Raw genomic sequence first — 17,371 nt, 5'->3', positions numbered from 1 at the left:
TCTTTTTTTAATTTTTGTTTTAATTTTGAAGGCTAGGATTTGTGTTTCATCATTGTGTTTTTTGCTATGTCTTCATATGATATTTTAGTTCAAATTCATTTAGGCATTCCTTTGCCATTGCATTAGTTTGCTGCATCTTTTGTTTTCCTTTCATTTGTGTTTGATCTGGGCTAAGGTTGGTTGCTTGCATTTTTCTTCATGATAAATTTTTTGCTTAGCTTGGCATTTGATGAAAGCAGTGCATCTTATAGTGCTTATATTCTTAGGTTGTTGACCAAATGATCGAGGAAATGGACTGTAGATTCTTTTTTAAGTCTACATGTTTGTAATCCCTTAGTACGACAACTTGAATTTTTTTCCCTTGTTTACATTTATTATGGTACATTGGTATGTCTTGCCATTTTGACATTTATTGTTCAATGTATGTTGTGACTGCTTTTCCACAACATGGAGTTTGGTTTAAGATTCATTTATATCTGAAACTATAAGATCTTATGCTTCCCTTTTGTTTGTCTAGAGGACTAGCTGATAAAGACAAACCAAACAAACATACTGATTAGGTCTCTTGTGCTTAAGAAACAGAAAGGGGGATTCCAGTTCAAAGGATATTAAGACTGCAGCTACAAGTGGAGCTTGTAGAAAGAGGTGTTTAGCTCCATTCTTTCTTGGACAATTTACAAATGATGTTTGTCACATCTATATGTGATGCTTAATGCTTATTGATTTCTATTTTCATGTTTGGCATTTCCTATGAACCTTCTTGAGCAACCAACACCTGTTTGTTTCATATGTGCATAACTGATATATTTGCTCCCATTTACTTTTGCTATCTTTTATATTTTTTAGCCCTACCAAAAAAGTAATGGCTAGCCGGGCTTCAGCGAAAAGGGTTGCGACCTCAAGGTGAGCTCTGTAAGCTGCATTACTTGTTGAGTTTATATAGACAGTTTTAGTTCTTGATGATTGATGGAGATCTTTTAATTAGAATGATAAAAAATTGTTTTCTTGAAATAGGAGTCAAAATGTAGGTTTTGAGAAGAATTTATATACTTAATGATGGGATTGTTCTGCTTTTGAGTAACTTAGAATTATTCTTCAAATTGACAAGATTTTCTCTGATTTTTAATCTTATTTTTGTATTGTGTTCAAGAATGTGCTTTGTTCTCTATTGTTTAGAAATGGTATTTTGTAGGTTATTATTTTTCCATCAACATCACTACTTAATGATTTAAATTTTGAACCTTGAATAAAATTAAATTATGAAATCTATTCACATGTAGTGCAGGGGTGCTGGGAATGTCTTGATGAACTCTTGGAACGGGGAATGATGATAGAGTGAAATTGCCAAATTTGCAGTCAATAAGAAGATATCAACCCTTATTTTTTTTATGTTGTCCTTTCTCTATTGCTATGTGGAAATAGATAATGAAGACGAATGAAGTTAGTAGAGATCCACAAAATTGGAAAGTGGAATTCAATGCACTTTGGATAATTTTTGGATGTTTAAAACCTAGATATGAATAGGTTTTAGAGGTTTAGAACTTGTGTATAGTTTTTAAATGTTTAGGATCTACTCATAGTTTTTGGATGTGTAATTAGAACCAATGGATATGTTTTAAGGTTTAAAATCATATTTGTGTGATTGATGCTTACATATACATATGTTTCGTCAAGCTTGTTAGAATGAATTTGCAATATTTTCTTGAGATTGTATTGAACAGGTGAAATGGAGTAAGAGCAGGATATGAACAACATTTGAAATGTATGGACAATTATTGAATATTCATAACTTATGGATATAATTTCTTTTTTATGCTTGAAACAATATTTTGGTAGTTGATTGATATTTCGTGAAGTTTCTTTGTAATGTTTGTTACATTGTATAGAACAAGTCAAATACGGCCTACTAAATTTTAAAAAAAAAAAATACTGCATATTCTACAGCAGGTATAATAGGTCGTTATATTATATATTTTACGACGAACAATGAGAGTTATGATTTGTCCCAACAATTAACAGCGTAAAAAAGTAGTAGTAGAAAAATCAAACATGACGCACAAGATTCGATGTTAAAGGGTTTTTAACGGCGTACAAAAATAGTTGTAGAAAAATCAAATACAACTCAAAATTCGCTGTTAAAAGGTTTTTAACGACGTACTACGGCATGCTGTTGAAGTAAATGACTTTCCATAACTGGTCGTAACACGGCTTTACATTGCACGTCGTAGAATCGTATCCACGACATGTACTTGGTGCCGTAAAAACCCAAATTTATTGTAGTGTTTAACCAACAAATCTTGTAGCCAACATTACCAATCTATCATCTTTGAGCCACCAAAACTAAAAATTTTCATTTTATAACATCAAGAAGATAAGAAATGAAGAAAACCAACTAAGAAACAATTTTGTCAACTTTGTCTCGGTAATTGCCAAATTACATGCAACAAAGATTAGGATTAACAATCCTAACAATTACCACTAGCAAGCAATTATATATATTTATTAAATATTATGTGCTAGTTAAATGATAAGAGTCTTAATTTTGAGGTGCACTAAGTTTTATTTTATTTTATTTTTTTTTATCCATACATTCTATCTGAGAGATCGTCCAGGTCTGCTGCTAAGAGTTGGTTCATCGTGCCATTCTTGGTCATTTTCTCCCATTACTGGTGACTCATGAGAGACACTATGCTGATAGTTGGGATACTGACTTTCATCAACGAATGTCTCTTTGCTGAAGGGATATCTTGGGCTAGCTAAATTACAAAATATCTTCTGATTTCTATCTTCACAGACTAGACGTCCATAATTTCCATTATATGCTAATAGAGGATTGTTAGCAAATTTCCTCCATTTATTGAGTTGTTCTCTGAGTGGAAATCTTCTGTATGGCCAGGGTCTCCTATTGAGAAGTCCTGGGTATCCTGGGAAAGTCGAGGTTCCTCTGAGGTACATTTTATGCTTGGCTGGATTGCACCATATTCATTTCCACTCTGGTGGTCTGCTATCAATTATTGCTTCTATAAATGGATGATACTCTTCCATTACACAAAGTACTGCATGAGCAAGTTTATTTCCAAAGCTATCTGTCTGATCTGGGCCTGAGAAAATTATTCTAGAAGCAAAGCCATAATCTAACAATTGTGAGGCTATTAGATAACGCATTTTGCCCCTAAGCTCTATCTCCAATGGTTCGAATGTGGCTAGATTTATCTGGCAAAGGCAGATGCTGAAATCTAAATTACACTGGCATCAACCAAAATGTTCTGACCTTTTATTACACTTTTCTTCTTCTAAGCAGGGCTGTTCTTCATCTTCATAGAGATAGGTCCATTGATAGGCTATGCCAGGCATTCAACTCCTGCTATGGAGAGGTCCTGAAGAAACTATTGTATGGTGACTAACTCGCCATTTCTGCTATCTTCGGCTAAGTTATATATATAGGGTTTTAGGTCTTCTATTACTTGGCTTTTCTCACAAAGAGATCGAATGATAGAATGTCTGAAGAAATACATTCTAGCACTCAATTGATCAAATTCCTTACAGGTGAGTTGTCTGATTTCTTGGTCAGGAAAGGGGGCAGTTGTTTTTCCTGGAGCTAATTTTTTAAGCTGGTTGGTTAGGGTTCGAATGGTTGCTCTCAATTGTTTTTCTTCCGTCTCGGAGCTGGTCTAGCTCTTCACTGACTCTTTTGCCTTTATCCATAATTTTCTTGAAATTTCTGGTAAGGCCTTCACAATGTCTGCACATCTGGGGAGAATTTTGAGAATCTATCTGAGGGTTAGAACTACTACTTCCAGTACTACTGCTTCCAATTATCTGGCTAACTGGAACTCCACTAGAAGCAAGAATAGTTGACCGCATCTTGCTCAATGTGTCCAGGTAATCTTTAGCTATGTGACTGATAAAGTAACTGGTTTATATTTGTCTTCGAGCATAGGTACTAGCTGAGTCAAAATCATAAAATCCTTTATACTGAGGTATGGAAAATTTTTTAAGTAAGGGTTCAACTTCTATCCAGTCATGGTAGATACCAGGCTTGGTTTCTTTAGCTACCACATAAAAAGAAAAACTTTTAGACAAAGGTTTATTTTGGATTTTTGAAAAATATATACTAAGAGAGTTTAGGGCTAACAGGCGTTTAGCTGGGTGGTTCTGACTGTTCCAAAGGTTATCTAGAAGACACTGTTGAACTGGGTCTAACTCAATTCCTGTTAAAGGTCGGAACTTGTTTCTGCCTTCATGAATGTGAAGAGAAAATCCCCCAAAGTTCATGGTTTTGCTGTTCTCCATTATCTGCACAAAAATTAAACTGGTTATTTTCTTTTTCTAGATAAATTTTCCAACTTAACCAATCTGTTAACCTATTATCACTCCCTTTAATGTGTTCAAATTCTACTTTATATCCTTGTCCTACTATACAATCTAAAAATTTTGCCCATCTTCTACGACTTAATTTGCGCTCGTTAAGTTTATTATGAAATCTAACTATAGCTTCACAGTTAGTTCTAATTGTAAAGGGTTTGTGCAAAAATAATCTAAATTTGTTTATTACATACACTACTCCTAATATTTCAAAATCTAGGCTAGTCATGGTCGTGTCTTTCTCTTTAAATTTTCCAGAACTATATCTACAAATACGTTCTTTATTTTTACTATCATACTTACTAGGTTTAGCTAATAATATTGTTCCCCATCCTAATTGACTTACATCTGTTTCTACGACTATATATTCTGATTATAAGGGAAGTTGTAGGTCTGGTAAATTTCTACAAATGTCTTTAATTTTTCTAACTAGGGTTATGTGGGGATACTGTTTTTGGAAATACTCTTCTGATCCTGGGGGATGCTCGTGATCCACTGATAGGCACCTGAAAGGAAGTAAACACTTCGGTCGGGGTGCCGGAATTAGCACTCCGACGGATAAGTTAGTCTCTCGTTCTAGATTACTTGTATTCTAAGTTAAACACCACAATTATCACATACCTTTCTCAGTCTGCTATTCCTTTATTTATACTCGTTCCCTGGTCCTCGGGGCCAGGTCCACTTTTCGCTCATTATGTTCATATTTACTCGGCTCCATAGCTCAGTACCTATTCGGCCCATCTGCCCTTTATATTCAACATCCTGATGGTTCTGGACAGAGCCGGGCAATACCTGTCTGTTAAAGTATGCCTCCTTTAAAATTTGGCTCCCACAATTGCCCCCCAAACACCCTTCTAGCATCAGTTAGTCGGCGTGTTTGGTTCCTGATTTGGGAAAACAGAAATTCGGCGGTTAATCCTCTGCCCGATGCATATCAGGACACGTACATGCTTTTTGGTCACTGTAACGCCTTCCCGCCTCATTCATGCTTCTCTTTTCTTTGCAATCCTATTTTCCATATTTATTTTTTGCTTTAGAATATCCTTGAGTTCTCTCTAGAATGGCTAAGCATTTGAAAGACCTCCTCTCTGATGGTCGAATTTCTGGGTTCCGAAAACATTTCTCTATTCCTGATGATGTTCATCTATCTCTAGTAACGGAGAGTTCCCTGGATATGGAGAGGGATGACCCAAATACAATCGTGTTCCCTCTCCTGTCCATTGCGGAGGGTGGCGTTCGCTTTCCCCTACATCTATTTCTTAGGGCCGTCCTCCGCCACTGGGATCTGATTCCCTCGCAACTCAATATGAATTTCTTTCGAATCGTAATGGGAATTGTTGAATTGAACCGACGCCTCAGGATCAAACTGGGCATTCCTACGATTCAGCATTGCTACGCTTTAGCCAAATCCTCTGGTCGGCTCGGGCATTACTTTCTTAGGGCCAGGGACACCGACCATCACTTGGTAACCATGCTTGCCAGCTCTGGCAAACGAGTTGATAATGTAATGGTCAATGTTCAGGGCAACTGGGAATTCGACGAAGGCGAAGATCGCCTGGACCCTATTCCCAGACGGAGGGGTGAACCAGGTTGCCGTGTGATTCCTTATTTGTTGAACTTTCTTTTATTCGGCTTCTACTCCAAATATAATCCTTCATTTTTGCAGGCAATAAGTTGAAGAGGGTTCTGACCTCGGTTGACGACGCAGTACTTTCGGACATTAAGACTACGCTAAAGTATTTTGGTCGTCCAAACGTACAGAAACAAGGCAGAGCCGCCCATATTCTTCTGAGGTACGAGCCTACCTATACTACGTTCTCGGTCGCTGACAACATTCTGATCCCAACCGTTGAACAACACCATTCGGCTCTTATCTTCCCCAGCTTCAAGTCCCTGAGACAGATTGGTCTCGAGACTTCCAATTTGGAGCAAGACTTAGAGCCGGAAGTTGAGGTGGTCGTCGAATCAACCAGGGAGTTCATTACCGAGGCCGAAGAGGTCGATGAAGCTCTGAAATCAGCATTTGAAACTGCCGGTCTTAACCAGCCTAACTCACCGTCCATTTTGGGTCAGGTAGAGTTTTCTTTCAGAGACATTTTTACGGATTTGGGGGACCTGCCCGGCGATTTTTCTGAAGGCATGGCTGGGGAAAATCTCACGCAGATAGCGAGAAAGAGAAATGCCGAGCGAATGGCCGCTTGAAAGAAGGCAGAGGCCGCTCGTTCTAAGCTTGTTCCGGTTGAATCTTTACAACCCGTTACTGCGGAAGAAACGACTCAAATCATTTTGGATGAGACAGAGAGGGAGGCCGAACAGCAGGTCACGGAAGAACGACTGGTTCGTAAAGAACGGGGTGAAAAACGTAATGCCGAGGGAGACGCAGACTCGGAATATAGTCTTGTTGGCAAAAGGCCTCGTTTAGAGGAATCCGACGTGGTTCCTTTTGTTGTTCAACTAAAGATCAAAAACATGCTAATCTCTAATGACGCATTCGTCATAAAGGATCCGGCCGTAGCGTTGAGCTTGGCCGCCTCAATTTCACTGCCGGCTGATATGGCCACCTTTCAAGAAGAGCCAGATTTGGAGCTTATAGCGTTCGCTGCCCAGTCTGCCCTTCTGGTATGTATACGATATTCTCTTTTCTGCTCGTTTGATTTGGTTTGCACACTATATTGCTTGATGTGATGATCCCGATTTGTTTTGCAGACGGCTGGAAAGATAGCCTAACTAGGCCGCCGACAGCATGATGCCACTGAAAGAATTGGCCGCTTAAAGTCTGAAGTTGAAGGTGAAAGGAGCAGGGCCGAGTTCGAGGCGATGAAGGCCGCTACGGAAAATGCGCGAGCAGAAGCGGAAATGGAAAGGGCTCAGATTGCTGACCAGCTCAAATCCAAAGCCAAGGATAAGGCGAACGCGAGCGAGGAATCGCTCGAGTTAGCCAATGAGGCGCTTGCCAAGGCAGAGGCTGAGTTAAAGGAGTTAAAGGTGGCCAAGGAAAAAGCCGAATCCGAAGTTTCTACGGTGCTTAAGGCTGGGAAGAGCACCGCCTTCAAGGAATACGTAGACGAAGTCCCCAAATTCGAAAATCGGGGATTCAAACATGGATGACTCAAAGCCCTTCCTGCCATTGGAGCTACATTGGCCGTGCCAATTCCATACGAGCAAGTGGACGTTGAGCCACTTGAGTCTGATCCCGAGGATTGATCTGGGAGACATTCTAGATTTATTAAGTATATTCAATGTACATTTTTTGGATTTTCATATGTAAAATGTCCGCTGCCAGCGCCCAGTTTATGAATGAAAATTTTATATGCTCTCAAGTTATTTTTCGCATTGTCTGTTATATGAGCGTATAGTTAGGAGAGTCAGCAGTTAGAACAAAATGTCAAGCATGCGTGAGACGGCAGACTTAACGGCCGATTAAAATTAGGGATCTGATTTAGTCAGAAACAAAATGAATTCAAGACTAGTGCTCAGATAAATCGATTCGTGGACTAGCTGTGGCACTCGAGCCGTATAGATTGATGAATCTGCCCTTGCCCCAGCTGGTTCACGAACGTAGAACACCGAATAAAACGTAATAAATTTTGTACGTAAGAGTCGATTCGTGGAACGGCTGGGGCACTCGAGCCGTATATATTGATCTGATTTAGTCAGAAACAAAATGAATTCAAGACTAGTGCTCAGATAAATCGATTCGTGGAACGGCTGGGGCACTCGAGCCGTATAGATTGATAAATCTGCCCTTATCCGAGTTGGTTCACGAACGTAGAACGCCGAATAAAACGTAATAAATTTTGCACGTAAGAATCAATTCGTGGAACGGCTGGGGAAATCGAGCCGTATATATTGATCTGATTTAGTCAGAAACAAAATGAATTCAAGACTAGTGCTCAGATAAATCGATTCGTGGAACGGTTGGGGAACTCGAGCCGTATAGATTGATGAATCTGCCCTTGCCTCAGATGGTTCATGAACCGAGAACGCCGTATATCAACGGTTGATGGGGCGATTGGGGCTTGGTTCAGTCGGCGATTGGGGCGATTGGGACGTACAGGACGGTACCGGATGGGCTATTCACGCTTCATTATTAATGAGGTAGCCTCAAAGATGATGCCCTTGTAGGGAATAAATGGGCGTGTACTTCGTGAACGAGGGTCCTATTTACGTGCTAAATGAGCATCTCAGTCCCACTTTTTGAGGAAGGCGAAACAAGTGCGAATGTCAAATAAGCTTTTCTTCAACAGCAGAGGTCAAGCGAAGACGCTAGCTGAGCCGAGAGGTGCCATGAATCGAAGCGGTGAACCGTCACACACGGGCGGTAGGACGTCGTGGGGTCAGGAGAGACACCAATCTCCTCGACGTCGAAGTAGATCACCTAGGAGGGATAGTTAGCCACAGCATAAGTCTCTTCAATCTCATCCTGGAAGGGAATCCGACGCAACTCCTCGCCCATTGAGTTTTGCAGTCTTCATGGATAACAGACCGATGACGGAGGCGGATTCCATCATTCGAGACCCAAATGTGGCAGTTGAGTTTGCTCGACAGATTTTTCCATCCAATGTTCAGCAGTCGATGGTAAGCCGTTCGGACTTCGAAGTGTTTCGTGAAGGCGTTCACGGGGTGGTGAGGGGACTTTACACGGCTTATGAGATCGGTATGCGTCTCCGCGCCGCTGGTCGGGACATAGAACAGAGAGACTAATGCATTCGGAAGTTAGAAGCTCACGCCGAAAAGGCTGAGCGCGAGCTGAGGAAAAACAAGCTTGCGTCACCCCAATCAGCCGTACCCCCCAACTCGGTTGCCACAGAGAGGGTTACTCAAAGGCTGATTAGTGATGCGATCGCCGATTGTAATATGGCGAGCATGTTTGCAATCGAGACTACGAGAAACGTGGCCTACGAAAAGGGCTTTCATGACGGCCGACTGGTCGGAATTCAGAAGACCAAAGAGAAGCTCGCCGAAGAAGTTTGTCGATGTGAGAATCGTGGCTTTAAACACGGTTGGATCAGGGCATCTCAAGCCACGAAAGCTCTCCAGGCGTCGGGAATTGATTCGGCACTGCCACTCTACCAACGTAATCATTTTCCATGTTCTGCTTTTGAAGTCGAGAAGAGTGAGGATGAGGACGACGCCGTATAAAAATACTATGTAATTGTGTAATTGTTGCCTGATTGAATAAAATGTCCTATTTTAAATGTTTCATTGTAATCTACATTCGGCACACACGTGTTTGCATATGCTTTCATTGTACAAACATTGTCTGGCTCAAGTAGTCATTTAATTCCGAACGATTACGTGCCGGCTTGTCATGATCGCTCCGCCGATTAGGCTCCGAATTCGGAGACTTGTATCGGTCGGCGTGATGCGTCGATGAGGTTTCAAATTCAGAGGCTTAATTGGCCCAAACGTGCCATGCTCCAGGGGCTTCGAATCCGGAAACTGTCATCCCATCTTTAATTGCCATAATTAGTCTATTTTAACTCAAAAAAGCCAAAAATTAGTACATGGAATGGCTATGGCGAACATCTATCGGCATCTGTCTTTTGGAGTTCAGTATTAATGACGTTGCTTCGGGGTCACCGCAAGGATTAAAAATAGATTGCCTCGGACTTTTCGCCCTAGTAATTTCACTTACTGTGTTTAGACTTGCTTTAAAACAACTTTGTTGCATGGGGCAAACAAATGTGAATGTCAAATGGAATTTTCTTCAACAGCAGAAGAGGGGCTTGAACCTTGGCTGAGCTTGACACTGTAATGAATCACAGCAAGGAACCCACCCGTGCGAGGAGTGGGGCGTTCAAAGAGCGGGAAGAACGTCGACCTCCAAGTCGTTAAAGTAGATCACCCCGAAGGAAGGAAGAGGCCAACGTAGCGCTACAACCGTTGAATTTTACTATTTTCATGGGGAATTCCTTTCTTGTCCTGGATCTTGGCCTTGACATTGTCTATGGTGTCAAGGCTCTCGACCTTGAGGATGATTGTCGCGCCGGTGTGAACATTGTGGGTTCAAACGCGATCAGATCAAAGAGTTTCGAGCTACGGAGGCTCTCCGGGTAGCGGGCGTCGATCCGGCGTTGCCGCTGTACCTTCACGACCACTTCCCCTCTTTCGCCTTCGAAATTTAAGAAGAGTGAGAATGAAGGTGATGCCGTATGAAAGTAGACTTTGTAATGCTCGAACGTGAATTGCGTTTTTGTAATTATTGTTTAATCGAATATAATGTTGTATTTTAAAAGTTTGTATTTCATTGTGAATTTTTGTTAAGCATCTTATTTCGAGGGTTGGCACGTTTTGTTTCGTTTATGCCATTGTGCCGGCTCAAATTACATTTCCCTGATCTGATGTGCACTGAGGGCGCTTCGAATTCGGAATGTTATTCAGCCTTTGGAAGCCTTATTCACCCAATGGCGTTATGCGCCGAGGGCGCTCCGAATCCGGAGACTATTGGCCCAACGGCGTGACGCACCGAGGGGGCTCCGAATCCAGAGGCTTTACTTGGCCAATCGTGATATCCATGAAGGGTGCTCCAAATCTGAAGACTTTGTTGGCCCAACGGCATGACGCGCCAAGAGGGCTCCATATCCGGAGGCTTTATCAGCCCAACGGCGTCATGCGCTGAGGGGGCTCCGAATTCGGAGGCTTTATTTGGCCAATCGTGATATCCACGAAGGGCGCTCCGAATCCGAAGGCTTTATTGGCCTAACGGCGTCATGCGCCGAGGGGGCTCTGAATCCGGAGGCTTTATTTGGCCAATCGTGATATCTACGAAAGGTGCTCCGAATCTGGAGGCTTTAACAGTCCAACGGCGTCATGCACCGAGGGGGCTCCGAATTCGGAGGCTTTATTTGGCCAATCGTGATATCCACGAAGGGCGCTCCGAATCCGGAGGCTTTATCGGCCCAACGGCGTCATGCGCCGAGGGGGTTCCGAATCCGGAGGCTTTATCGGCCCAACGGCGGCATACGTTGTGGGGGCTCCGAATCCGAAGGCTTTATTTGGCTAATCGTGATATCCACAAAGAGCGCTCCGAATCCGGAGGCTTTATCAGCCCAACAGCGTCATGCACCGAGGGGGCTCCGAATCTGGAGGCTTTACTTGGCCAATTGTGATATCCACAAAGGGCGCTCCGAATCCGAAGGCTTTATCGGCCCAACGGCGTCATACGCCGAGGGGGCTCCGAATCCGAAGGCTTTACTTGGCCAATCGCGATATCCATGAAAGGCGCTCTGAATTCGGAGGCTTTATCGGCCAACGGTGTCATGCGCCGAGGGGGCTTTTTGGTCGGAATGCCCTTTTTAATTAGATTTTACAGTGGATGGGATTATATCTACCCAACAAGAATCCTTGCATTTACAAAGGAGGAATATGTACATGGAGAATCATTTTAGAACTGAGATCATTCCCCACAAGTCGGGTTTAATGACAATTCTCGAGTTCTAGGGCCGTAACGTATTTCTGAGCCGATATAGAATCCTTCCGATGATGACCGTGTTAGTCAAGGATGTTTTGATTCGGTATTTCAGGAGGGGGACAAAATGCTGGTGCGGAGTGCCGGGAACCACAGATTTGCTCAATACCGTGTTGGGTAAGAAAGCGCAGCAACTAATGGTAGGTGCTAGGCACGGCTTGGATAGCATGCCACCAAGTTCGCCCCATTATGATATTATACGGCGATGGGAGCTTGATGACCAAGTATTCTACATCCATCGTTTGGGAGCCAGCTCGAACGGGTAGTGTGATCTTCCCCAACGGATACTCTGGATTCGCGTTGAAGCCAAACAATGGATGGGGAGCCGGAGACAGGTCTGATTGATTGAAACCGAGTTTGACGAAGGTTTCGTAATACATAACCTCTGAAGTGCTTCCTTGGTCTATGAAGACACGTTCAACGACGAATCGATTTACGTGTAGCTCAATGCCCAATGGATCACTATGGGAGAGTGTTATGCCGATAAGATCGGAATCGTTGAAGATAATACTCGGAGCTTCGTGGAGCTACTTCGATGGTGTGCGTTGCTTCTGGCGGGCTTGAATTGCGTGTACGGTAAGTGGCGTTAGAAGGTTGTATATCATATGAATGATGCCGAGCGACGGTGAATCCTACCGAAGGGCAACAGTTTTGATTGCGTTCTTTCGTACGTGTTGCTGAAGCCGACCATCTTGCACCAATTCCTCAAGGTGGTCTTTCAGAGCATAGAAGATGTCCATATCATGACCGTGATCTTTGTGATATTCACACCGTCTGTCCCGTCTTCTCGTGTCGAGAGGTCCCACCATTTTGGATGGCCATTTAAAAAACGGGAGATGTTGGATTTGGGACATAACCGAGCTGATTGAATCTGACAGCTCCGTATATTTCTTGTCGGCGCGCTTTATGCGCCTATTATCAACTTGCAGTTGCTCATTTGTTCGGTATGGGCACTGATCGCTTGGTCGGTGAGAATCTCGTTTCTTATCTCGTTTAGTCTGCTGGCATGATTCATGGCTTTGAGGAGGTACGAAACTTATTGGCTGGGCAATCTCCGGGGGGGCCGTTTTGGTGGTACTATGTCCGGCTTTAACCCCAAAGCGTCATCTTCTACTTTGCAGTATTCTTCTACTTTCTTCATCAACCCCCAAACTGTTTTAGGGGGTCTTCTGGTCAAGGAACTGCAGAGGGCACTATCTGGGTGTGGTCCCATTTTGAAGGCAGTGATGGCCATGGAGTCATTGCAAGCATCATCTACAAGATTAAAGCATCCCCAATATCGTGCCGAATATGCTCTTAGCGTCTCTCCTGACAGGATTTGCATTGCCCAGAGAGAGTCGGCTTGTTTCGACTGGACCTCATTTGTGATGAATCTGGCCCTGAACGACTTCTGTAATTGGTGGAAGGTTTTGATCGAAGTCGGCTCCAGTTTGTAATACCACCTGACAGCTAGTGGTCCCAAACTGCTGGGGAATATTCGGCACATGAGGGCTTCGTCATCTGCATGCAATGTCATGGCTTGCTTGTAGTGGCGGATATGATCAGTGGGGTCTGACTTGCCATCATAGAGAGTAAATGACGGAGCTTTAAACTTTTTGGGAAAGATTGCCCTTGCGATCCGACGCACAAAAGGATTATGCTGGCCCTCGTCATCTAAGCCATTTCTTCTGCGCTTATGCCTTACACGTGGGCTCTCTTCAGAGGAGCTAGAAATTGTAGGTCGTCCTTTCTTTTTAGGCTCCGGAGATAGTGAGTCGGAGTCGCTATCAGTGTCTTGTTGCCAGGCTCGAGGTCGTCGTCGACCACCTGCTTTCAGAGGTCGCTCCGGGTCTTGGCGCACGGCTTGTTTGGACTTTGCCACCTCCAGTGCCAAATCCTGACGGAGATGTTCGTTCTCAGCGATCATGTTCTCCAACCGTTGCTCATTTTGCTTTGCCTACTCCATGATCGCCTGCATTGCCACATGTTCTAGAGTCGAAGGTGAACCGAAGTTCAAAGTGCGTCTTACTGGGTTAGGCTCCGATCCGTGTGTGTTTGTTGGAGTGAAGTCGTTTATCTGTGTGGTGTCATCAGCGACTATTGGAGGATCCTTCGTCGCATCCACCATGGATATGCTTGAGTATTCCCACAGACGACGCCAATTGTGGGGATACGGTTTTTGGAAATACTCTTCTGATCTTGGGGGACGTTCGTGATCCACCGATAGGCACCTGAAAGGAAGTAAACACTTCGGTCGGGGGTGTCGGAATTAGCACTCCGACGGACAAGTCAGTCTCTCGTTCTAGATTACTTGTATTCTAAGTTAAACACCACAATTATCACATACCTTTCTCAGTCTGCTATTCCTTTATTTATACTCGTTCCCTAGTCCTCGGGGCCAGGTCCACTTTTCACTCATTATGTTCATATTTACTCGGCTCCATAGCTCACTACCTATTCGGCCCATCTGCCTTTTATATTTGGCATCCTGATGGTTCTGGATAGAGTCGGGCAATACCTGTCTGTTAAAGTATGCCTCCTTTAAAATTCGGCTCCCACAGGTTATATCTTGTTGATTGAAATATTTTTGTCCTGTAGGTGTGGTCTTACTATATAGAGGTCCTATTATTTTACTAAGGTTGGGAATATATATTCGTGCATAATTTAAAATTCCTAAAAATGATTGAAGTTGCTTTGTATCTTCTAATTTATCTGGATAATCTAAAATTTTCTTAACTCTGTGAGGTTGTATCCTAATTTTTCCATCTCCTAACTCCATTCCTAAAAATTCTATATGAGGCTTATTTTATACCATCTTTTTCTTGCTAATTATTATTCTGTTATTTATGAATTCTTCTAATGCTATGTATAAATGATCTATGTGACTATTTTTATCTGGACTGAATACTAATATGTCATCTATGTATACCAGTATAAAATTATATTTATTAAATATACTATCCATCTTACGCTGAAATATGGAAGGTGCATTTTTTAGTCCAAAAGGCATAACTAGCCATTCATAATGTCCCTGTGGGCAACAAAAGGTTGTCCAAGGTATGCTTTCCTTTTTCATTTTTATCTACCAAAATCCCGACTTGCAATCAAATTTACTAAATATTTTTGTTGTCTGTATTCTGTTTATGAGCTAATCTTTATTTGGTATGTTATATGTATCATCTTCTATGTTATCATTTAATCTTTTATAATTTATAACCATTCTAGCTTTTTCTCTTTTTATCTCTGCATGATTTCTAACCATAAATGCAGCGCTCCTATGCGGACTATTACTAGGTCTAATTACTGCTAAATCTAGTAATTCCTTAATCTGTGTTCTAAATTCTTTTATATCTGCTGGCGGATGGTCTATTTGTGCTGAGATAATCCTATAATCTTTATTTTTTATATCTAAACTGGCAAAAACTTTATTTCTTTCCCAATATTTCATGGGCTATTCTCCTAAAATCCCTGTTGTTTCAGCTAATCTTATTATCTCATCGAAATCATTTTATGTTCTTCTGTATACTGGTTTTTTCTTTAATTTTCCTATTTTTGCAAAAATTAATTTTAGGTTAACTGTTTGTTGAAAATCTTCTAGGTTCCAATAATCTCCCTTATCTTCAAAATTAAACTTTTCTAAAACTTCTAATTCATAATTTTCTATGTCTAAATTTTCTAAAGAAGTGTTTGCTATCTCATCAGGTATATACTTTTGGGCTAGCTCGGGAAAAATATTTCTACTAGGAAATAAAAAAACTAGCAGGAATTGAATCTACTCCTATCGTACCACCACGCTTCGCACGCAACTCTGATGAAAGGGCTATGGTGCTAAGGGCATAAGTTGTTGGTGTATGTACAGTTCGCTTGAAGAAACTAATGTTGTGTTGGCTGATAAACATGCCACCTTGTAGACTAAGTATGAAGTTAAGTCCTAAGATGAAAGGATGATTTTGTCGTGTATTCCCAATCCAAACTTGAGGTAATGGGAACCATTCTTTATGCTGATCTTAAGAACCTAGATGATGAAAACTAATCTATGCGCCATTAATGCAATGTGTATATGTCTGTTTAGTGCCATCGGCTATACTGACTAAAGCTGGGGTTGTTAAAGCTGTGCTCCATTCTGATGGAACTATGTGTTGTTCAATATATGATTTACTGGCTCCTGTACCTATCATGACATCTATACTAAGGGTCTTTTCTACAAATATGATTACACAAGAGATCTCGACTAAATTTGGTTTGGGTATAACCGGGTAATTAAATGGTAAATATGTATTATCTGGTTGTGCTTGAGAGTATTGACTAAAGGGTTGAGAATCAACTAGGTTGACTAATTCTAAAGAATTCATATGTTCTTCAATCAGTTTATCTTTTAAAGGGTATTTATTGTGAAATTGTTCTAGCTGCTATTTAAGCTGTCTATTTTCTAGTTCTAAACATTCTATGTCAAAACTAGTCTTAGCTGCTATCTCTCGTATTTGTAACTTGAGTTCCCTTACTTATAATTCTAAGTCTCTAATTGTTAAATGTAATTCTCTGCTTTCTATACTATGATCCTCTCTGTTATTTTCTAATGTTATCTTATGTGTTATGTTTAATTTTTCTAGACAGACTATATAATAAGTTATACTGCATAATAAACACTGTGCTCGTTTATCTCTAGCTGGAAACCAATTACAATAGCTGTATCTAGTGGTATCAAATCCTAATCCTATTTGAAAATTATGCTGACATTTAGTATCTGCATTACATTCCAGCATAAAAAAAAGTATCATGAGAAGGAGTCATTCCTATTTCTTGGTTGAGTTGTCCTAAAAGATTATCTATATCTATATCACTTTCTGAATTACTATCTGAACTTATGGCTTCTATTTGATATTCATAATCACTGACTATGCTATAGACTTCCGAATCATCACTATTTATGCTAACTATATCTTCTTCTAAGTCTTCTATAATATGTAGTCTTTATATCTGTTTATTAGTATTAGGCCTTTATCTTTTGAGGCAGTTTTTTGCAAAATGATTGGGTTCTCCACATATAAAGCAATTGCATTTTTTACTGTTGGGTTTTCTAATATATCTTTGTTTTCTTTTATCTTTTTCTTCATTGGGTAGTCGCTTATAATTTATCCTATTAAAGGTTCTACTCTTTCTAATGAATTTATGTTTTTTTCATGGTTTTCTATATTTTTTCTTCCAATATTTTTCTTTTCTATATTTTTCATATTTTTTGTAGTATATATTTTGCCACTACAAAAATCATAATTTTGTTTTTTCAAATCTTTCTGTATTTTAACTTCTATATATTTTTCTTTAAGTCTATGGAAGGTAAAAACTATCCTAGGTCCTATTCCTAAGGTTCCTTTTATTTTTACTTCTCCTGAGGCTATTTGGGCTGGTAAGTTTAATAATATATTGACGATTTATTTTCTATTTCTCTTCCTAGTTCTCCGGATAATTTTCTAAAATATTTATTTCCTATTTCTTCATCAAAACTTTTTCCAGTTCTGGCTGCTATGGCTAAATATTCTTTGCTAAAGGGTACAACAT

At 41.0% G+C, this 17,371-nt stretch overlaps 1 long non-coding RNA gene across 1 annotated transcript; it reads left to right on the top strand.

Moving 5' to 3' along the window:
- The first annotated feature begins 510 nt into the window (after window positions 1–510).
- On the top strand, window positions 511–1,648 carry LOC145803019 (uncharacterized). The gene is made up of 3 exons (XR_014345030.1): window positions 511–645; window positions 847–903; window positions 1,286–1,648. It is a non-coding gene; the product is annotated as an uncharacterized LOC145803019 (long non-coding RNA).
- Window positions 1,649–17,371: the final 15,723 nt, after the last annotated feature.

The sequence above is a fragment of the Camellia sinensis genome, chromosome 11, assembly GCF_055761805.1.
Source record: "Camellia sinensis isolate YWXY chromosome 11, ASM5576180v1, whole genome shotgun sequence".
Taxonomy (NCBI): Eukaryota; Viridiplantae; Streptophyta; class Magnoliopsida; order Ericales; family Theaceae; genus Camellia; species Camellia sinensis.
This window is presented reverse-complemented; position numbering and strand designations above follow the sequence as displayed.